This window comes from Physeter macrocephalus, chromosome 16, assembly GCF_002837175.3.
Source record: "Physeter macrocephalus isolate SW-GA chromosome 16, ASM283717v5, whole genome shotgun sequence".
Taxonomy (NCBI): domain Eukaryota; kingdom Metazoa; phylum Chordata; class Mammalia; order Artiodactyla; family Physeteridae; genus Physeter; species Physeter macrocephalus.
This window is the reverse complement of record NC_041229.1, coordinates 60,532,244-60,555,879: the sequence shown is the minus strand read 5'-3', so window position 1 is coordinate 60,555,879 and position 23,636 is coordinate 60,532,244. Positions and strand designations below refer to the sequence as shown.

Below are 23,636 nucleotides of genomic sequence, written 5' to 3'. Positions count from 1 at the left end.
CTCTCTCTCTCTCTCTCTCTCTCTCTCTCTCCCTCTCTCCCTCTCCCTCTCCCTCTCTCCCCTCTCCCCTCTCTCTCCTCTCTCCCCCTCCCCCTCCCCCTCCCCTCCTTCTAGACTTAGAAGTTCTTTGAGAGTGAGCTCTTGAGGGTATATGTCCCCTTTACCTACATAACAGGCATTTAACAACTGGTGTATTCAATTACCAGTGGTCCTTGAAAGAAATCACTAGGAGGAAGGAGACATTGAGTTTGAAGGAATGAAGGGACAGTGCTGAGAAGCAGAGAGAGAAGGTGAGAAAGGAAAGGGAAAAGATTCTGAGGCCAAAGGTACGTTCGTGGCTAAGGGTGCTTGTGGTTTTGCCCATGACAGCATATGGACAGCAGGGAGAAATAGGAGAAAGGGGACTGATTATTGGGGATGGAACCAGTGGGATCTCTGAGGGAATCAGAATCTTAGAGGCCCTGGATGTGTGTTGGGCATGAGAATTGGGGCTGAGGCCCAGAGAAAGGTAGTAGAAGTGGACTTGAGAAGCAAAGACTGTTGTTTGGTGGTGGGATGACTTGGAGGTTTTGGTTTACTTGTTTGGGAACATTAAGGTGGAGGGGAGGAGACTGAGAAACTGGCAGGTGGTCAGAGCAGGGAGAGATTTTTAAAGAAGCATTTTAGACCCATATCTTTCAGTCACTAAAGACTAGGGATGTTTGGATACCACTCGGTTGTTGAGGTGTGGTAGTCGTGGAAATGACTTCCAAGACCCCTTTCAGCCTTAAGTTTCTGTGATTATGGTTGGTTGTAGTTCAATGAGATATATTTGAAAGTGCCTTGAGAAAGTAAGTACTGTATTTAAGTTATTATACATGGCTTGTTAGTCATGGGCTCTCCTTTGAGGGGGGCCAGATTTCAGTTACATATATCAGGGTTCATTGAGATAAAGAGCAAAAGTTTTGGCAAAGGAGAAAAGAACTTAAAGTTTTGATGTTAGACATTTTTGAATTTTGCTTCTTAGCTTTTCTTCCCTTATTGTTTTAAGAACTTAAGAGCTTCTAGTATCATAATTATACTTCCAGAGAGTCATGTCTAGAGGTCAACTTTATATGTAACCACTAGCATTCATCCCAGAAACTTCTGTTCCTTGTTTCATTTACTGAGAAATAATATAATCTGTTGTCTGAAAATTCTGTGTGAATGGTTCTATCCTTTTCCTTGTGTGTTTAAAAAAGTAACTCTGAGGGGCTTCCCTGGTGGCGCAGTGGTTGAGAGTCCGCCTGCCGATGCAGGGAACGCGGGTTCGTGCCCCGGTCCGGGAGGATCCCATGTGCCGCAGAGCGGCTGGGCCCGTGAGCCATGGCCGCTGAGCCTGCGCGTCTGGAGCCTGTGCTCCGCGACGGGAGAGGCCACAACAGTGAGAGGCCCGCATACCGAAAAAAAAAAAAAAAAAAAAAAAAAAAGTAACTCTGAGAAGCAGGAACAGACATCCCTTCAAGCTCAAAAAAAAAGGAAGGGTGGGCAGGGGTATGGTCTGGCAGACCTTAGTTTGTGAGTTTCTTTTGATACTTCTATCTCCCCAGCTGTTTCTTAGTAGCCTTAACTAGTGAAAGAGAAGGTGAAATCCATCCTTTAATTTGTAATTATGGGGGTCTACTGTGTTTTATGCACTGGGAATCCAAAGATGAGTAAGACAGGATCTTTACCAATTTATAGTGTAGAGAAGAGACTTGCAAATGGTCCACTGCAATACTAGATAATTGCTGTAATGGAAGTGTGTAACAGATTCAATGGGGCACAAGAGACAAGCACTCAAGTCTGCTGGGGGATTCAGTGAAGTCTTTGTGATGGAGATAGGTTTGAGCTGAAAAATTAAAGGTTAGGTTTATAAAGAAGCATATGGCATCAGAGTTGCTCTCCTGTAGTACCTTCTGCTTGGTAGAGAGACTATTGTGGAGCTCAGATTATAAAAGAGTAATGGATAGCCTAGCTAAGATGCAGTAGGTACTGCTTGCCACTTCTTTGGAAAGATTGCATGCTCTGATTTGTTCTTTAGGATATCGGGCCTATGTTTTCTAATATCAGATGCCGTTAGCATGATAAGTAGTCTGGAATAGCAGCCATCAGTTTATTTATGTTCCTTTCCTTTTCTTTTGTCCATTTCATTATTACTTTCTATAGTATTTAGTTAAGGTAATTAAGGCTTTGCTCACTGCTTCTCCTGTTTTTGAGAGGTGAATAGAAAAGAGGTCTTAGGAAAAGAGCTACCAATAGAAAAGTCTGCTGTTTATTGAGCCCTTACCATAAACCAGCCCCTGTTTAAAGCCTGCATTATCTCATTACTAACAGCAGCCCTGTGAATTAGTTGGTGTTTACCGCATTTTATAAATGAGACTGAGGCAAGAGAGGTTAAGTAGCATTCCTAGGATTCCACAGTTTGTGAGGGGAAGTGCAGATTCCATCCCAGGGTCTGCCTGTGCTATACTGAACTAAGTTTTACACTGCCATGCTATACTGAATGCCTCGGTTCCATTTCTTATGCCACACTCATCTTACCAAAGTAAACTACCCTTTTCTTTTTTTTTTTTTTTTTTTTTAATTTTATTTATTTAATTTATTTATTTTTGGCTGCATTGAGTCTTTGTTGCTGCGTGGGCTTTCTCTAGTTGCGGTGAGTGGGGGCTACTCTTCGTTGCAGTCGCGGGCTTCTCATTGCAGTGGCTTCTCTTGTTGCGGAGCACGGGCTCTAGGCACGTGGGCCTCAGTAGTTGTGGTGCACGGGCTCAGTAGTTGTGGTGCACGGGCTCAGTAGTTGTAGTGCATGGGCTCAGTAGTTGTAGCCTGTGGGCTCTAGAGCACAGTCTCAGTAGTTGTGGCACACGGGCTTAGTTGCTCCGCGGCATGTGGAATCTTCCCAGACCAGGGCTCGAACCCGTGTCCCCTGCATTGGCAGGCGGATTCTTAACCACTGCACCACCAGGGAAGCCCACCCTTTTCTTAGTATATAAAAGTACCATCTCCAAAATGTGAAGCAGCATTTCATTCCTGAGAGATTCAAAGTGGGGGTTAACTAAAGGAATATTGGTTTTTCTATACAGGTCCTTTAATTTACCTATAACTTGATTCTGCTGAACCCCTGGTCACGGGGAGTGTTGAGCCCAGTGGCAATTAGGGAGATGAGAGATGGGTCTAGCCAGCTCAGGCTAGGGCTAGGTATTAAACGCTATGATGACTGGCTAAGTTCTTCAACTTGCTAAACCACAGGGTGCTTGAGAATGTTAGGGAGGATAAAGCATGGGTACTAGCTTGGAGGCCCAGAACCAGACCTATTCCTGGAGCCAGTGAGTTCCTTCTTGAGGGGGAGCTGGCCAACCATGAGAAGAATTGGAGGCATCATCTTGGCACAGAGAGCTGGTTTGGGACCTAAGGTGAAAAAGCACTTCTACATCCAATCAGGGCCAGCCTGCCTGCCTGGCTAGTGCCTGTGAATTCCGGATGTGTCTACTCCCAGTAGTTGTTCCTCTGCCAAAATGATGTGATATCATGCAGATTAGTGAGTAGTTTCCAGCTCAAGTTCAAAGCAGGTATCTCACCCTACAGCTAACTTGAGTTATTATTGCCTTTAGTGTGTAATTTGCCTCTTCTGGGCCTTGTTTTATTCTTGTTAAAAGAGGAGATTGGACTAGATTGGTAGTTTTTAAACCTTTAGTCATGAAACCCTTTATTCAAAAAAAAAAATCTCACTTTAAAGACTTGTGGTCCTTGAAGGGACTCAGAACCCCTTGAGTATCTCAAGCCACACTTTGAAAATCAGGGAGCTTTCTCTTACTGCCAACTGATTGGGTGACCCTACTTTATGTTCCTTCAGCCCCCCTGTACTTCCTCTAACCCAGCTCTACCAAGCATTATTTTAACTGTCTGTCTTCCCCACTAGACTCTTAGCTACATGAGAGTGGAGTCCAAGTCTATCTTGCTCATTGTTGCAGTCCCTTCACTTAGTATGGTGCCTGGCATAAAGGTGATTATTATTTTTGAGTAGTTGTAATAAGCTTCTCTCCTTAGTAGTATGTGCTTTTTTATTGAATGTTTACAGCATCCCTATGAGATTTGAACTATTGGACTAAGTCATGACTAAAGCTCTAACATACTGTGTGCCATGTTTCTGATTACCGCCAGGTCTTTGTTCGTGTTGTCCTGTCTGCCTAGAGTACCTTTGCTTTCCCCTGTGTCTTTCCAAATCCCACCTGTACTTTAAGGTTCTAGCCCAAGGCTCTCTTGCTTTGTAGAACTATTCTGATTTACAATGATATCGTCTTTCCTTGTGTTTCATAGTTTTCTCTGTGTTCATTTATCAATTCATCAAACTTTTTGGAAGCACCTTCTGTGTGCCAGGTACTGTGCTATGCTTGATCATACCAAGATGGATAATGTGTGATAACTGCCTTCAAGGAGTTTACAGACTAGCCTGGGTGGAGAGAGAGTGATAAATAAGTACAAAAATGTGTCATAGGTGCTGTGTCAGTGGAATATGTGTGGTGGGTACATCAAGGAGGAAGTAGCAGTCTATGTTATATCTTCTCTTTTCAGGGAGGCTGTAGAAGTTCCCATCCCTTGCTTCTTCAAAGTAGTAATCTTGGACTGTTTTGTTTTGTTTTTTTGTTTTGCCTCCTGTGGGTCTCTCCCTGTAGACATTTGATAAATGTTCCTTGTTTCCAGGGATTTTTTTCTCTAGGAATTCTTGGTTAAAGCCAAGATCTTATTGAGGGATTGACGCATGTGTGACTGAAGTTTAATCTTGGACATCTGACCATATATCTTTGGATTTTTTTTTAACACGTGTAAAATGAGTAGAAGCATAATGTAGTGGGGAAAAAAACTAGAGTAGTAAACAACAGACCTAGATTCTAGACTAGAAATAGCAGATTTTGTTTTATCGCAGAGACAGCCAAATGATAACAGATGCTTAGAAAGTTGTGTTGAGAAGAATTCTGAGGCCAGGGCTCAGCAGGAGAGTGCTAAAGGTGAAATGATATAGAGTACTTACTCTGTGCCAGGTCCTGGTGCCAGGTATTTTATATGCATTATCTAATTTCATACTACAACCTTACAAGGTAGGTATTATTATGGTTATGTCCATTCTGCATATATGGAAACTGAGGCATAGAGAGTTTAAGTAACTTGCCCACTGTCACACGGCTAGGTAAGTGACAGAGGTAGGGTTCAAATCCAAGATGACTCCTACATCTGTGCTTTTAACCACTCTGGGCAGTGTGACTACTGTATGCTTCCCATACTGTCTTATGTTAGACATTTCTATTATATAAGTGTAGGACTTCATTTACAGAGGTGATTTGACTGGGGTAACGCTATTTGTCAGTCTCTTCCATGAGACTGAGTTCTTGAAAGCCCTATCCATCCTTATATCCCTGGTGCCTGGCATAGAGTATGATTCAATAAATGTTTGAAGATGCCAACTCATGAAAGATTCCATACCTTAATTCTTCATCTGTGAAATGATAGGTTTGGACTAGATGACCTTCTAGAGGTTTCCTGCAGCTTTGAAAGTCTTGGATCCCAAGATTTTACTGTGCCTTGTGTTTCCTACAATTTCTATTGGGTACTCGTTAGATACTAGGGAATGACCAAATGAAGGTATAATTATTATTAATAATCTGTGCAAATAATCTTGAGATGAGAGAAGAAAAAAATGATGATAGGGAAGTTATACACAAAAAGGCCTACATGTAACCTCCAATTCTGTAACCTTTGTCTTTTTGTGTAGTCAGAGTAGGCAGACACCCTATTTGCAGACAGTCTTTCCTTCCCATTTGGTTTCCCATTATAAACCTCCCATCGCCACCTCTTTTTTTTTTTTTTTTTTTTTTTTTTTTTGCGGTACGCGGGCCTCTCACTGTTGTGGCCTCTCCTGTTGCGGAGCACAGGCTCCAGACGCGCAGGCTCAGCGGCCATGGCTCACGGGCCCAGCCGCTCCGCGGCATGTGGGATCTTCCCGGACCAGGGCACGAACCCGTGTCCCTTGCATTGGCAGGTGGACTCTCAACCACTGCGCCACCAGGGAAGCCCTCCCCAGCTCTTTTTTTTGGCTGTGCCACACAGCATATGGGATCTTAGTTCCCTGGACCAGGGATCGAACCCACGTCCCCTGCATTGGAAGTGTGGAGTCTTAACTACCGGACTGCCAGAGGAGTCCCTCACTCTTACTTTTTGCAGTCAGTCCCTCACTCTTACTTTTTGCAGTCATTTGGTTAGTTAACCCATTACTTAATAACTCATTTACTTCCAGAAGGAATTTAAGGTGTCCTCCGGTCAATAAAGGAGGGTAGGAGAGAGGAAGAAAAAATGAAGAGGACTGTTCTAACTTCTTGAGTGCAGGGACTATCTTTTTCATCTCTCTACATTCCTCAGTTCTTGGTGCATAGCAGGCGTTTGTTGAATAAATGAGAATGTTTGTAGATATGGATTCTACTCAGGTTTAAGGAAGTGTTGACTAAATTGCAAAGGTGAACTGATGCACTGTGTTCCGGCAATAACACAGCAGTGCCTGACAGTACTATTTGCTTATAAACTGCTTATGAAGCATTTTCGTTTTTAATTAGTGCCATATTCCTCCTTACCAGTGAGTCATAGGCACAGTATCTGAGGACCTGCTTTCCGCCCCAGTAGCACTCTGTATAGACATCTATCAACACTTACCATGTTGTTTTGTCTCCCCCGTCGCGCAGTGAACTCCTTGAGGGGACAGAACCATACCATTTTTCATCTCTGTGTTCCCAGCACCTAATCTCTCTCAGTGGCTAGCACAGAGTAGATATTCAGATGCTTATTGAACTTGAATCTTTTTTTAAAAAACTAAATTTATTTTATTTATTTATTTTTTTGCTGCGTTGGGTCTTCGTTGCTGTGTGTGGGCTTTCTCTAGTTGCGACGAGCGGGGGCTGCTCTTTGTTGCTGTGCGTGGGCTTCTCATTGCAGTGGCTTCTCTTGTTGCAGAGCACGAGCTCTAGGTGCGCGGGCTTCAGTAGTTGTGGCACTCAGGCTCAGTAGTTGTGGCTTGCGGGCTCTAGAGCACAGGCTGAGTAGTTGTGGCACATGGGCTTAGTTGCTCCATGGCATGTGGGATCTTCCCGGACCAGGGATTGAACTCGTGTCCCCTGCCTTGTCAGGTGGATTCTTAACCACTGCGCCACCAGGGAAGCCCTGAACTTGAATCTTAAATCTAGTCCATCCACCCATGTTGAACACTCCGAGCAAGTAATCACCTCATCTGTATTTAAATCCCTCTAATGATAGGGAGCTGTCATTCTGTGGTCAGGCTGTTCCCTCTTTGAATTTCCCTGTTGCAATATTCTTCATACTGGGCTAGAATTCTTATTTCTGTAGCTTCATCTTTTTAGTCCTCCTTTTCCAGATCCTGCTTCTTTGCATCTTTGACCCATGGAGACACATACATTGGCAGAGAATGCCTCTGAGGAGTTTAGTCTCAGTCCACCTCGGGCTATTTGGCCTAAAAGCTTACTCCGTGAAAGCCAACCCAGGATAATCCATCCAGCATCATTCCTCTTCTCTATTTTATTTTTGTGTTTTCCCTTCTTGAAGTCATTTGTTATCTCTCTGCTCCTCAGAGGAAAATCTATAGGTAAACATAAACTCATTAGTTCCCTCTAACGTGCAGCTTTCCCAGGAGGATGCTGAGTTATGACCATGGGGCTTTTGGCCCTGAGCAACTAGGGAGAACCAGTGGGGAAAGGGGAAGCTGGAGGCAGAGAGCGTAGCCCTGCCAAGGTTTGTGTTCCCTCTGCCCTCCTTCCGCCTTCCTGGTAGGATGTTCTCAATAACCGAATGTGTCTGTTACTAAGGAGGTCTCCAGTGGCGTTTTATTCCCCATTGCCCATAGGATTGAACCTCACCTCTTCCTGAGCCTGTCATTTAGCGCCTTGCAGAAGCAGACTTTTCTCCTTCTATTCTAATGATAACAAATAATAGCTAACTTTTTTAGTGCATACTGGTATAATGCCAGGCATTATACCAAGCATTTTACATACATTAACTCTTTTAATTATATTTTAATACTATTATTGTCTTTACCTTCTGGACGAGTGAAAACTGAGGCACTGCCAAGTAATTTATTCAAGGTTGGATAGCTTGTAAGTAGACTTGGGATTTGAACCTGGTGATGTGACTCCATGATCTCTATTGCTGGTGTACTCTATAACATGGATTTACTGTTTTCAAAATTCACCATATATTTATTGAGCATTTAATTTTGCCAGATACTTTATTTGGTCTTGGGAATTCATAAATGGTTAAAGAGACTATCTGTGCTCCAAAAGAGTTTATGGTCTAGTGGAGAGAGGGACCCATCAAGTGATAATGACAATGTAGTGTGATAAGTAGAGCTATATACAGGTATCACAGGTGCATGCGAGGAGTGTGAAAGTGTATTTGGGAGAGTTAGGGGAGACTTCAGAGATGATACGTCATCGGGCTGATTCTTAAAGGAGGGGTAGTTTATCATATGGCTAGGAGGCCAGTTTACGCCAAGCTAAAAGCACATATATTGGAAGCATGATATCTTTAAGCATACTATTAAACATACTATTCTCCACTAATAAAACATTTAGTGATACCTGCTTGCTTTGTGCAAGCTACTGTGTTAGGTACTTAGGTTGAGAGGAAAGACGCTAATTCATGTTTCATACCTTCAAGGAGCTTACATAGTTCAGTTAGAAAAATAGTACATGTAGTCCAGTTGGAAAGCCTATAATTGAAAGCCTATCAATTGAAAAAAAAAAAGTACTATTTGGGAAGTAAATCTCATTGGAGGGGGTTAGGGAAGACTTCATGGAGAAGGAGCCACCCGATGATTTAAATTTCATTATAGAGAGCATCAGGAATAAAGGCCCCAAGTAAATGAGAGAAAGAAGGATGCGTTTGGGGAATCAGCAAGTAAGAGAGGACTAAGTACTAAATCTAGAAACGGGTTGGAGCCAATATGAGGTTGACTTTATTTTATTTTAAATATTTATTTATTTATTATTTTATTTATTTTTTTTTGGCTGCGTTGTGTCTTAGTTGCGGCACGTGGGATCTTTCGTTGTGGTGCACAGGATCTTTTGTTGCAGCGCATGGGCTCTTCACTTAATTGTGGTGCATGCGCAGGATTCTCTCTAGTTGTGGTGCGTGGGCTTCAGAGCATGTGGGCTCTGTAGTTGCGGCACGTGGGCTCTCGAGTTATGCTGCACCCTGCAGCACGTGGGATCTTAGTTCCCTGACCAGGGATGGAACTGGCGTCCCCTGCATTACAAGATGGATTCTTAACCACTGCACCACCGGGGAAGTCCCGAGGTTGACTTTAAACACCAGGTTGAGGAGTTAAGATATATCCATTCATTCCATCAGTCAGCAATTATTTTTGTTCTGTTTTGTTTTGTTTTGTTTTTTGTTTTTTGTTTTTGCGGTACGCGGGCCTCTCACTGCTGTGGCCTCTCCCATTGCAGAGCACAGGCTCTGGACGCGCAGGGTCAGCGGCCATGGCTCACGGGCCCAGCCGCTCCGCAGCATGTGGGATCTTCCCGGACCGGGGCACTTGGCACACGGGCCCAGCCGCTCCGCAGCATGTGGGATCTTCCCGGACCGGGGCACGAACCCGTGTCCCCTGCATCGGCAGGTGGACTCTCAACCACTGCGCCACCAGGGAAGCCCCATCAGTCAGCAATTATTGAGTGCTTGAGTATGCCAGATATGGTGCTGGGAACACAAACATGGAGACATGGCTCCTGCTTTCAGGGGGCTAATAGTCACATAGGGAAAGACGGACATGGAAACAAATGATGGTGGTATATTATAAGTATGTGCTATGTACTTTGGTGACAAAGGAGGGAGTGATTAACTCTGCTTGGGGGAATCATTAAAGACTTAACAGAGAAGATGCTTGAGATGGTTCTTGAGGAGTAAGTTTGAGTTCAGTAGGTACTCAGAAGTCTGTGAGGTATGGAAGAGTGGTCCAGCAAAATGAAAAGATATGCAAAGGCTTGGAGGCCTTAAACAGCCTGGAATATTCTTTGAACTGTAAGAATGCCTGCATTACTGGAGTATATAGGTTAAATGTCGGGGGATAGCAGTGAGTGATAAGGTTGGTGAGGCCTTTCTAACAACATAAGAAGCTTGGGCTTATAACTTGTTCAGATCTATGTCTCAGAATGATCATGTCTGGTAGAAGTGTGGAAGTTATTTTTGGAGGGCTCAGCTTGGGGAAAGGAGAAGAAATTAGTTGGGAGTACTGCAGTCGTCTAAGAGATGGTGGGGATCTGAGCAAGAGCAAAGGCAGTGAGGGTGGAGAAAAGTGAGTGGCTATAAAAATATTAAATAGCAGTGCTTCCACTTTTTTTTTTCCCTTTCCATTCCACTCCCTAATTCATTCACTCACACATTCATCAAGCATTTATTAAGTATGTAATCTGTATTGTTTATTCATTCTTCCCTTCTTCAAATACTTGTGACTTCAGGATGTCAGGAATATTCCTAGGTCCAGTAATTCAGTGAACAGGACAACCAAGGTCCTTGCTGTTGTGAAGTTTACTTTCTAATGGGGGAAACGCAAGTAATGAATAAGTAAGAAGCAGGATAACTCCAAATGGTGATAGGATAGAGAACGACTAGAGGAGAGGTGCTACTTTCAATACAGTGGTTTATGGAATGCCTCTGAGGAGGTGATATTTGAACTAAGACCTGAATGAAGAAGACTTAGCAATTTGAAGATTTGGAAGCATACGTGTGTCAAGTGGAGGGAGAAGCAAGTATAAATCGGTGGGAACGAGTTAGGCATGTCTTGGGACCAAAAAAGAAGGCCAATGGGACTGAATTATAGTGAGCAAGAGAAAAATAGTACCATATGAAGTCAAGGAGTTTAGCAGAGTCAGATCTGTAAGGCATTGTAGATACTGCTAAATTTGTTGAATTTTATTGAGAGTACAATGAAGATTTTGGATGGTGTTAAAAATAGGAGTGAGGTGAGCTGATTTGCATTTTTCAAAAAGATCTTTCTGGCTGCTTTGAGGAGAACGGATTGTAGGGAGGCTTTCGAGGAGGGCAGTTAAGAGACTATTGCAGGGGCTTCCCTGGTGGCACAGTGGTTGAGAATCCGCCTGCCAAGGCAGGGGACACGGGTTCAATCCCTGGTCCGGGAAGATCCCACATGCCGCGGAGCAGCTAAGCCTGTGCGCCGCAACTACTGAGCCTGTGCTCTAGAGCCCGTGAGCCACAACTACTGAGCCCGCGTGCCGCAACTACTGAAGCCCGCGCACCTAGAGCCCACGCTCCACAATGAGGGAAGCCACTGCAATGAGAAGCCTGCACACTGCAACGAAGAGTAGCCCCCGCTCACCGCAACTAGAGAAAGCCCGTGCACAGCAACAAAGACCCAACACAGCCAAAAATAAATAAATAAAATAAATAAATTTATTTTAAAAAAAAGAGAGACTATTGCAGTAGTCTGGGTGAGAAATGATAGTTTTGGAGTTGGGGTTGGGGTGGGTAGGGTGGCAGAGATGGAGAAAGGTGGATGAAATTAGAATATGTTTTGAAGTAGAGCCTACAAGACTTGCTGGTGGATTGGATATGGGACATAAGGGAAAGAAATAATGAAGCTTGACTTTCAGGTTTTATGAATTTGTTTTGCTTTGACTTGAGTAGTTGGCAACACCATGGCTGATGTTATTGTGTACTGAAACAGGACGGACTGGGAGAAATTTTTGTTGGGCGGTGGGGAGGAAATGCAGAAAAATTTTTGCCATGTTAAGTTTGAGATGGCTATGTAAACATCTAAGTGGTGGTGTTAATTAGGCAGTTGGAAATATGAGCTTAGAGTCAGGGGACAGGTCCGGACATTGGTCTGGGTCTCTGAAGATCTGGCTTTTTATACTAGCTCTACCACACAGTTGTTACGTGAGACAAGTCAGTACAACCCTCTGAGTTGCAATGTTGTCGGCTTAAAGTAATGATAAAGTTATTTGTTATGCCAGCCTTATGTATATGGTGGGAAAATCCTTTTCATTCATTTATCCATTCATCAAGTAAACCCTGAGCATTTACAAAGGCACTGTCTTAGCTGTGAAGGATAATGAAGACATAGGCCCTACTCTCAGGCTGCTCATAGTTCAGTGAAAGAGTTAGTGAAATAAGCAGATGTAATAACTGCTGTAATACAGAGAAGCACAGAGCTCTCTGGGAGCACAGAAAATGGTGGGAAAGGGATCAGGAGAGGCTCCCCAGAGAAGTGGCACTTTAGCTGATGTGGAAAATGACTAGAAATTAACCAGCCAAGGAGAGAGTCGGAGGGCCCTCTAAGCAGGAGGAGCAACATGTGCAAGGTGGGAGGTGAGAGGGAGAGAACAGTACTGACAGGTCACTGTATAAGGTATAGTATTATTGGAGCATCCAAGTAGAAGGTGGGGCGTAATGAGGAAGTAGGAAGACTGGAAAGGGAGGCAGGTGTGAGATCATGTAAGGCCTTATATGCTATGCTAAGGAGTTTGGATTTTATGTGTAGTGGGTGATTAACTGTGGAAGAACTTTAAGCACTTAGATGAGTGACATGGATCAGATTTGCATTCTAGAAAGATCACTCGGGGGACAGAAATGGAGAAGGGATTAAAGAGGCAGGGAATGGTGGCTCAGTGGTTAAGAATCCACCTGCTAATGCAGGGGACACGGATTCGAGCCCTGGTCTGGGAAGATCCCACATTGCCGCGGAGCAACTAAGCCCGTGCACCACAACTACTGAGCCTGCACTCTAGAGCCCGCGAGCCACAACTGCTGAGCCCGTGTGCTGCAACTACTGAAGCCCACGCTCCTAGAGCCCTTGCTCTGCAACAAGAGAAGCCACCGCAATGAGAAGCCTGTGCACTGCAACAAAGAGTAGCCCCTGCTCGCTGCAACTAGAGAAAGCCTGTGCGCAGCAACAAAGATCCAACGCAGCCAATAAATAAATAAGTAAGTAAGATGAAAAGATGATAGCCAGAAAAAAATAATAATAATAAAGAGGCAGGGAAGACATACCTTAATCCAGGAGAGTAGGGCTTCCAGACTTATCTAATTCCAAAGTGCATGTGCTTTCCTGTGTATTATACATAGTGCAGGGGAGCATATGTTAAGTGCCAGGCAGACTGGAGTCAGATCATGGCCTTGTGTGGTCACAGGAGAGGTTACTGTCAATGCTGTCATGGAGGGCACTGTGTGGCCTACTGAGGAGTTCTTCCTTTCTCTTATAGGCAGCATTGGCAAACCAGAAGATTTTGAATTTGAGTGACAGTGACTAGCAGGAAGGGCATGAAGTTGAAGGGCCTAGATTATGTTTGTAGCTTGAATAATATTATAGAAAGGAAGAGATGTTAGAGACATTTCCTGCCCCACTGACCTAGGCCTTCTGGTGCAACGAGCCATGTTCTTCAGTTTTTCCTTCTCCCCAAAGCTTCCTTCAGTCCTATTTGTATTCTGTGTTAAGTTTGGAAAGTATTTACTGTTGGCTATTAATGATCACGAAGGATTTCATGTTAGTGCTTAAGAGGAAGAGTCACTTTCTAACTTAGAAACCACAAAGGATGGAATACCTTTGCCAGCTGCACATCTCTGATGTGGTCCAGATACCAGCCTGTCTCTTTAGATCAAGTTTGAGCTCCTTAAGGAGAAGAAAGTGCACTTCAGGCAAAGCCAGCATGTCAGTTAGTGCTGTCATGTGCTTGATATCTCCCACTGGCTAAGGGAATGGAGGGAGGGGGTCAGTTTTCTAAGTAATAGAGCATTTTGATGACTACTTCTGAGTGTGGGCCACTGCAAGAATGGCTTATATAGAAGTTGCTTCTTATTCTCAGAGAGCAGCAGCTGTCTCAGGGGTAACTGGTAGTAGCCAATATTAACAGGTAAGTTCTGTTGGCTTCAGATGGCTTTCCAAGTTCCTCTGGATTCTTTTGCAACATCATCCCCACTGTCTGTTCAAGTGAGAGTTACTCAGTCTCTGTGTATTTCCAAGGTGTGTGCTTTGTGTCTAGTGCTAGCTGTGAAGTGTGAGGGAGATACTGAATGAGTAAGGCATTATTCTTTTTTAAAAAAATAAATTTATTTATTTATTTTTGGCTGTGTTGGGTCTTCGTTGCTGTGCGCAGGCTTTCTCTAGTTGCAGAGAGCTGGGGCTACTCTTCATTGTGGTGCGCGTGCTTCTCGGTGCAGTGGCTTCTCTTGTCGCGGTGGCCTCTCGTTGTGGAGCATGGGCTCTAGGCGCGTGGGCTTCAATAGTTGTGGCTCATGGGCTCAGTAGTTGTGGCTCACAGGCTCTAGAACGCAGGCTCAGTAGTTGTGGCGCATGGGCTTAGTTGCTCCATGGCATGTGGCATCTTCCCGGACCAGGGCTCGAACCTGTGTTCCCTGCACTGGCAGGCGGATTCTTAACCACTGCACCATTCTTAACCACTGCAGGCATTATTCTTGTCTTCAAAGCAGTTAATGTTATGTAACATCCATTTAACATTTATTGAACATATGCAATGTGCCAGATTACGTGCTAGTTCTTTGAAATGCAAATATTAGTAAGAATCAGACGATCCTCAGACTACTTAGGATTGCTAAATGGGAGAAAATATTTGCAAACCATATATCTAATGAGGGACTTGTGTTTGGGATATGTAATGAACTCTTACAACTCAACAAGAAAAAGATAAATAATCCAATAAAAAATGAACAAACGATCTGAATAGACCTATCTCCAAAGAAAATATGTAAATGACCAATAAGCACATGAAAAGATGTTGAACATCATTAGCCATCTGAGAAATGCAAATCAAAACTACAGTGAGATACCACTTCATACCCACTATGATGCTATAATCAGAAAGACATAATAACAAGTGTTGTGGATGTGGAAAAATTGGAATCCTCATACACTGCTAGTGGAAATGTAAAATGGTGCAGCTGCTGTGGACAACAGTTTGGCAACTCCTCAAAAGGTTAAGCGTAGAGTTACCATATGACCCAGTAATTCCACTCCAGATATATACTTGAGAAATAAAAACATATGTCCCCATAAAAGCTTATACACAAATGTTCATAGCAATATTATAATAGCCAAAAAGTAGAAACAACTCAAATGTGTATCAGCTGGTAAATGGATAAATAAAATGTATATCCGTACAGTGGAAGATTACTTGTCAAGAAAAAGCAGTGAACTACTGATACATGCTGTAATATGGATGATCTCTGAAGAACATTATGCTACATGAAAGAAGCCAGTCAAGGGACTTCCCTGGTGGTGCAATGGTTAAGAATCTGCCTGCCAGTGCAGGGGACACAGGTTTGATCCCTGGTCCAGGAAGATCCCACATGCCACAGAGCAACTAAGTCCATGTGCCACAACTACCAGCCTGCACTCTAGAGCCTGTGAACCACAACTGCTGAGCCCGCGTGCCACAACTACTGAAGCCCATGCACCTAGAGCCCGTGCTCCACAACAAGAGAAACCACAGCAATGAGAAACCCGCACACTGCAACTAAGAGTAGCCCTTGCTCACCACAACTAGAGAAAGCCTTCGTGGAGCAACGAAGACCCAACACAGCCAATCAATCAGTCAATAAACAAACAAATAAATTAATTAAAAAAAAAAAAAGAATCCAGTCAAAAACAGCATATTGTATGACTTCATTTACATTAAAGGTCCAGAATAGACAGATCTATAGAGATATAAAGTAGATTAGTGGTTGCTTAAGTCTAGGGATAGGAATAGGGAGTTGGCCAGTGGGCTTGAGCTTTCTTTTAAGTGTGATGGAAATGATTTAAAATAAGATGGCTGTACAACTCTATAAATATATGAACATTGAACTGTCTACCTGATATGGATGCTATACCTCAACAAAACCTTAAAAATAAGAAAAGATCCTTGGCCTCAAGATGATTAGAGTCTAGTGAGGGAAACAGAAACAAGTATAAAAAGTAATAAATGTGACCTTAGAGGTTTGTGCAAATTGTAAATTTCTGTAGGAGAACAGAGGAGGAAAGGAATTACTCCACCTGAGATCTACTAGACTGTAAGCTCCTTGAGAGTGAGAGCTGTTATTTATCATATCCCCTGTCTAGAGCTTAACATATGATCAGTTAACAGTTGTTGAATGGGTTTGTGAATGAATAAAGTTGGAGAATGTGTCACAAAGGAGGTGATATTTGAGCTACATCTTAAAAAAGGAATAGAAATGAACTAGACAGTGAAGGTGAGGAAAGAATTCTAAGGAGAGAAGACAGCAGCAGCCAAAGCACTGAGGGATAAAAGGGAAGAGCACCTTAGAGTGGTAGGTGATTTAGTGTGGCTGGAGTAAAAACCGTTTATTGGAGGTGGTGAGATAAGTAGCTGGTTATATACCACATTATGAAACACCTTGTGTGTCATACAAAGGAGTTTGGACTTTAATCCAAAGGCAGTAGAAAGTTATCAAAGTTTGTCAAAGTAGGGGCCTGATGCAGTCAGATGTGTGTCTAATAAAGATTACCGTGGCTGCTCCTGTTATGAATCTGTACTGGCAAGATTTGCGTCCGGGAGATCACTCGGAAGTCACTGCAGGTCTAGGAGAGAGCACGAGATAAAGTCTGAACCAAGAAGGTGTGGCAATGAAAAACTGGAGGGAGATTTCATAGGTGGGTAGATGATCAGCACATGGATAGTCCAGCTTTAGGGCTTTAGGAGTTTCATAGAAAGCTGTAAAAAGTTCTGTTCTGGAAGGGCTCTGTAAGAGATGACATCTGGGTTGGATCTTTAAGGATGGGTAGAAAAGTATAGAGTGTATTAGAGGCTGGAGTGCATATGGGAAAGAGTAAGAGAGGAGGGCCAGGTGGGGAGGAAGCCAGTCTGAGAAATATGAATTTTATGGGGTAGGAATTGAAGAACCAAATAAGTGTACCTTAGGTGCCCCCAAATTTGATAATTGTTGAATGGGAGAGAGGTCATTAAATTTTCTTTCCACTTTTGTATAAATTTTAAAAGTTTCTTTAAAAAAGCTTTCCAGTTCAGCTGGCCTGGAGGATTTGCTTTTCTGGTGATGGTAGGAGGGGTAGGAGTGGAGGGCAGACAGCAGCCACAGCAGTTATTTTCAGCCAGCATCTACTCTGACTCCACTGCCTACAGTGTGCTGTCCATGTCAGGCTTTTCAGTTAGGCTAAGCATAACCAGTGTCTGCATGATCCCCAGCTGACTTATGAGGTCTGAAAAGTGAGGTAGTTCCACTTTAATTTATTGGCCTGGAATTCTTGCCAGGCTGAGGAGTTGGAGAAGAATGTGAGTGAGAGGGGAATAGGGAGCTACAAATAGGGGTAGCCTGTGAAACTTTGGACTTCACTTGTAATCCTAATCACTCAGCACACCATAGTGTCTGTCCCCACGAGATAGAGGCAGCCAGCCTGGTGGTTTTGCTGTACCGGGTTCAGGAACTAATTAATCTCTCCTTTCTCTGGGCTTACACAGCATTTTGTTTATATGTCAGTGGTTATCCTTATCATATTATGTTTAATCTGTCTCACCCCTACCCCCTGGACTGTGACTACATCAAGGGCAAAGGTTGGGCTTATCCATCTCTAATGTTTTGTGAAAGAATGAAGTCTCTAGCTGCATGATTGATCATTCTGTAACTTGACAGGATCAACTGAGACCTTTGAAGTTCCTGGTTGCTCTGGTAGATGGGGTTCCAGAGTTTAGGGCCGTTTGCAGTTAGAAGGTACTTGAAGCCAGGGCAAGAGGCCATCCCCCAAGTGATGGATATTCCTGATGCATGCTTATGGTAGTCACCTGGTAAATTTTCATTGATTTAATTTGGTAGCATCCTGTTAAATCACACCTCACTACACTAAAGGCATTTTGCTTTCACTTCTGTGGTAACTAAGGTAACTGTGGCAGTTTGGAAAGCCAAAGTATTATAGCTGACTCCAAAGCTTTGGAGTTAGACAGATTTGGCAGATTTGGTATGAATTATTATAGCATTTTAGCTTTAAGGGACCTTGAAAGTCACTTAAGCCAGTTTCCTCATTTTATATATGGGGAAACAGGCATAGAGAGAAGTGTCCTGTTCATTGACATATAGCAGGTAAATAGCTATGCCAGATTAGGACCTAGAACTCTTTTTCTTGTCACTGAGAAAGGTGGTTGTTGCCCTGAAGCCATTTCTTGGGGTGAAAAGTGGGAACGAGGTAAAACCCAAGGAAATAAGACATACTGCATGGGCTAGTTTCACTATTCAGCCTGCCCAGCAAGTTTTCCTGTTATTGGAAGCCTTTTTGGGGAAACCAAACCAGAGTGTCTACATGTAGCCACATAATGGCCTCCTTTTTCATTCTTTCTTCTCTTACCCTGCTTTCTTTTTCTTCATCACACTGCCTCCAGAAATTATTTCATATATATAAATATATGCTTATTTGTATATTTATTGTCTGTCTTCTTCATTAGATGGTAAGTTTTATAAGGGAAGAGACTTTGTTTTATGCCTGTCTTGTGATTGAATGAACAGATATTTATGGGCTGTCTTCAAGATGCCAGGCACATGCTTCCTATGACTTTGGTGTTTGTAGGTCATGACATGTCTGTTTCTTTGTTTGCGTTTGATCATTCATGAATGTATCTAAACCTTCCTTGAACACAGAATACACATTATTGGCAAATGATTGCCCAATAACTGTATAGTGCTCATAGGAGTAGAGTGAGGTTACCTCTTCTGTGTGGATTTAGGCAGTGTGAGATTTAATGTGAACCTAAACCCCATGCCGCTTGATCAGGCCCGGTAGAGAACAGAATCTCAGAAGCAGCAGAGCTATGTGATTTGGCAGCTGGGGAGAGAATTCTTGGTGCATAGCTGTGGGGAGACAGCAGGACTCAGGGCTGACTTATCCAATAGGCACAGTACCCAGGGGCCCATAAAAATGTCTTAATTTCTTTTAATCAGAAGAAAAAATGAATATAATTCATCTTGGATTATATTATATCAATGCAGTCATAAAATATATTTAAAAATATTTTTCTAATAGAGAAAGGGTTCCACAAAGGCAAAAGTACCTAGGGCCCATGAAAGTCATAATGTGGCACTAGCAGGACCTTGTGACTAGTCATTGGCTTGGCCATTTGTGGCCCTAAGCCCTGACTCTGATTTCTCCCTTAAGGTCTGTGATCCTCTCCCCATCACTCCTATCCCTATGCCCCGTAACGGTGATCTTCAGTGAGTCATTTTTCTCCTTTATATCTCATTTGTGCCTTCTGTAAAATGGAAGCAATTGTGCTCCCTCTGCTGAGTAAATTCATGCTTTTAAAACAACCTAATTATTTCATTTTTAAATCTGTCTTCTCAAGGGCAGGAAAAAAAGTCTCGTTCATCTTTGTATCTCCATGCCTAGCCCAGAACCTACACATTTAGAACAGAAGTACCTTAAATGAGAGTTGAGTAAATGAATAAATGTATCAAACCTCACAGATAGCTTCAGAGGCTTTCTTTAGGCTTTTTCTTTCTCTATGGTATGATTTACATATGTTCTTTATGGTATTGGATATATGGTATTATATATCTCCAGCTACCTTTTTAGTCTTTCTGAGGTTCTGTCAGCAAAATTTATAGAGCTATGTGGACACTTAAGAAAATGATGTGGAAAACAAGAGTGTTGCACCATCTTAGAGAGTTAAGAGCCAATGTGAACAATCAGGTACACATGGGGAATGAATAGTCTTTTCAACAAATGATGCTGAAACTAGATAGCCACATGCTAGTAGGACTCCTGCCTCACACCATATACAAACATTGACTCAAAACAGACCAATGACCTAAATGTAATAACTAAAACTATAAAACTCTTAGAAGAAAACAGTTGTAAATCACTACCAAACTAGGTAACGGTTTCTTAGATAGGACACCAAAAACACAAGCAATAAAAGAAAAAGTAAATTGCGTGTCATCATCACAATGAAAAACTTTTGTATTGCAAAGGATACCACCAAGAAAGTAAAAAGACAACCCACAGAATGGGAGAAAATACTTGCAAGTCATATATCAGATAAGGGATTTTGTATCCAGAATATTTAAAAAAACTTTTACAACTCAACAATAAAAATATAAATAGCTTAATTTTAAAAATGGGCAAAAGAGTTCCAATAGGCATGTAAGAAGCTTGGAAATCACCATTCTGTCGTAAGAACAAGTAAAAAGCTGAACAAACTGAAAAATCAACAATTCTTATATTTTTAAGAGAAGTAAGGCCATAGGGCAAAGGCAAATTGCTGCCCCCCAAATTGGCGAGACGAACAGGTGAATACAGAGAATCACAACTTACAGAAGCAGAAACCTCTGTGGGAACCAGTGCTGGAGAAGGGAAACCTGGATTGTAATTGATGAATTGCTGGAGGCTCAGTGTGAACAGCTCAGAGTTAAAAAACTCCAGGGGGACTCAGTCATTGAGGGCCCCCCACAATGACTTCTCCAATATCTATCAGGTTCTTACACTGAGTATTGAGAAAAACCCTTTTGTGCTTTGGGCAGGAGTTGGGGAAAGGAGCCATTTAAAAATACTCCAGGGCTTCCCTGGTGGCGCAGTGGTTGAGGGTCCGCCTGCTGATGCAGGGGACACGGGTTCGTGCCCTGGTCCGGGAGGACCCCACATGCCATGGAGTGGCTGGGCCTGTGAGCCATGGCTGCTGAGCCTGTGCGTCTGGAGCCTGTGCTCCGCAACAGGAGAGGCCACAACAGTGAGAGGCCCCCGTACTGCCAAAAAAAAAAAAAAAAAAAAAAAAATTACTACAGAGCATTCTGTTCTTCTTAAGGTCTGCCATCAGGGGAAACTTTAACCAGAGGCTAACCTGTTGGGGTTTTATCAGAGCCTAACTGACCCAGGGGAAAGGAAATACCCATCTCTATTCAGCTCTAGCCTTTCATCTTGGAGAAGGGAAATACCCAACTCCAGTCCACTCACACCATCATGTCCCACCTAAGAGGGGTGGGTGAGGCACTGAGAAGCACTTGTGAAGTTCACATTCCAGAGGCATAGACTCACTAAAAGACTGAAACCCAATCATAGGACTGTAGAATGCTTACCCTCCCTAAACATACCACCACATTACTAAAGGTCTATTTATAGCAGTTCCTTTTACCTGGTATATCATGCCCAGCTATCAAGAAAAAATTACGAGGTATACTAAAAAGCAAAAAACACACTTTGAAGAGAGACATACCAGGTATCAGAATTAGACCCATCTATGGCAGGGATCTTGGAATTATTAGGCAGGGAATTAAAAATAAGTATGATTACCATGCTAAGGTAAAGTAGATGACATGCAAGAACAACTGGGTATTGTAAGCAGAGAGATGGAAATTCTAAGAAAGAACCAAAAAGAAATGTGTTTAGAGATCAAAAACACTATAACAGAAATGAAGAATGCCTTTAATGGGCTTATCAGTAGACTAGACATGGCTGAGGAAAGAATCTCTGAGCTTGAGAATATTTGAGTAGAAACCTATAAAAGTAAAAAGAAAAAAGACTAGAAAAAACAAAATAACCAAGAACTGTGGGACAACTACAAAAGTAATGTATGCTGCTGTGGTATGAATGTTTGTGTTCCCCCCAAATTCATATGTTAAACTCCTAATCCTCAAGGTGATGGTATTAGGAGGTGGGGCATTTGGGAGGTGATTAGGTCATGAGGGCAGAGCCCTCATAATTGGGATTTGTGCACTTATAAAAGAGGCCCCACACAGTTTCCTAGCCCCTTGCACCATGTGAGGACATAGCAAAAAGTCAGCTGTCTATGAACCAGGAAGCCCTCACCAGACACAGAATCTGCTTGTGCTGTGATCCTGGACTTGCCACACTCCAGAAATGTGAGAAGTAAGTGTTGCTTATAAGCCACCCGGTCAATGGTATTTTATTATAGCAGCCTGAACAGACTAAGACAGGTGCATCATGAGAATACCAGAAGGAGAAGAAGGAGAGAAACAGAATATTTGAAACAATAATGACAGAATTTTCCCAGATTAATGTCAAGACACCAAACCACTGATCCAGGAACTTCAGAAAACCCCAAGCAGGATAATGCCAGAAGCCCCCAGTAAATCTAGGCATATCATTTTTCAAATGACAGAAAATCAAAGACAAAAAATCCTGAAAGAAGCCAGAGGAGACAACACCTTAACCTACAGAGGAGCAAAGATAAGAATTACATCCAGTTTATCCTCAGAAACCATGCAAGCAAGAAGAGAGTAGAATGAAATGTTTACAGTGTTGAAAAAAACAAAAACCCCACCAACCAAGAATTCGGTATCCCATGAAATTAGCCTTCAAAAGAGGAGAAATAAAGACAGACAAAAATAGAGCAATTTATTGCCAGTAGGCCTGCCTTGCAAAAAAATGTTAAAAGAAGTTCTTTAGAGAGAGGAAAATAATAGAAGCCAGAGCCTCAGATCTACATAAAGAAAGGAAGCGCATTGGAGAGGGAATAAGTGAAGGTACAATAAAAACATGTATTTTTCTAATTCTTTTTTTAATGAGCAATTGTAAGTTTTATTGTATCTTAAATGTCATTTTCCATATGTTCATTGCTAATATATAGAAATACAATTTTTGTGTGTATGTTTATATTGTATTCTGGCACCTCGTTGAACTCTCTTATAAGTTCTAGACTTTTTATTTTTTTTTTTTTTGGTAGATTCTTTGGGATATTCTATGTAGGCCATGATGTCATCTGCAAATAAGGGGCAGTTTTATTTCTTTCTAATCTGTACCTTTTATTGCCTTATTTTGCTGGCTAGAAACTTCAGTATTATGTTGAATAGTAGTGGTGAGGGTGGACATCCTGACATTTCTGATCTTAGGGGGAAGGCATTCAATCTTTCACCATTAAATATAATGTAAGCTATAGGATATTTATAGATGCTCTTTTATTTTATATATTGTGTGTGGGTTTTTTTTGTTTTTGTTTTTTTTGCTGAACCACACAGCTTATAGGATTTTAGTTTCTCGACCAGGGATCAAACCTGTGCCCTTGGCAGTGAGAGCATGGAGTCCTAACCACTGGACCACCAGGGAATTCCCTATTTTACATATTGTTGATTGATCTAACAGAATAGTTTTTTCAAAGTAATAATACCAACACTATATTTGACTATGTATGTTTGTGTGTGTGTATTTATGGATAAATGAAATGAATGACAGCAATGATACAAGGGATGAGAGGGAAGAATTAGGATTATTTTGTTGTTATAAGGTACTCAAACTATCTGTAAGGTGGTATAGTATTTTTTTTTTATACATCTTTATTGGAGTATAACTGTTTTACAATGGTGTGTTAGTTTCCGCTTTACAGCAAAGTGAATCAGTTATACATATACATATGTTCCCATATCTCTTCCTTCTTGCATCACCCTCCCTCCCACCCTCCCTATCCCACCCCTCTAGGTGGTCACAAAGCACCGAGATGATCTCCCTGTGCTATGCGGCTGCTTCCCACTAGCTATCTATTCTACGTTTGGTAGTATATATATGTCCATGCCACTCTCTCACTTTGTCACAGCCTACCCTTCCCCCTCCCCATATCCTCAAGTCCATGCTCTAGTAGGTCTGTGTTTTATTCCCATCC

The 23,636-nt window shown here is 42.4% G+C and overlaps 1 protein-coding gene across 6 annotated transcripts in view; it reads left to right on the top strand.

Annotated features, from left to right (window-relative positions):
* The first annotated feature begins 118 nt into the window (after positions 1–118).
* RNF121 (ring finger protein 121) overlaps positions 119–23,636 on the top strand; it is a 95,239-nt gene continuing 71,721 nt past the window's right edge. For 3 of the 6 annotated variants that reach the window (XM_028501546.1, XM_055078707.1, XM_055078710.1), the window contains exon 1: positions 119–326. The gene's annotated coding sequence lies outside the window, so the exon portion shown is untranslated. Of the gene's footprint in view, positions 327–12,708; positions 12,997–23,636 lie in introns of all 6 variants that reach the window. The other 3 variants (XM_055078708.1, XM_028501547.1, XM_055078709.1) reach the window with 3 other exon arrangements.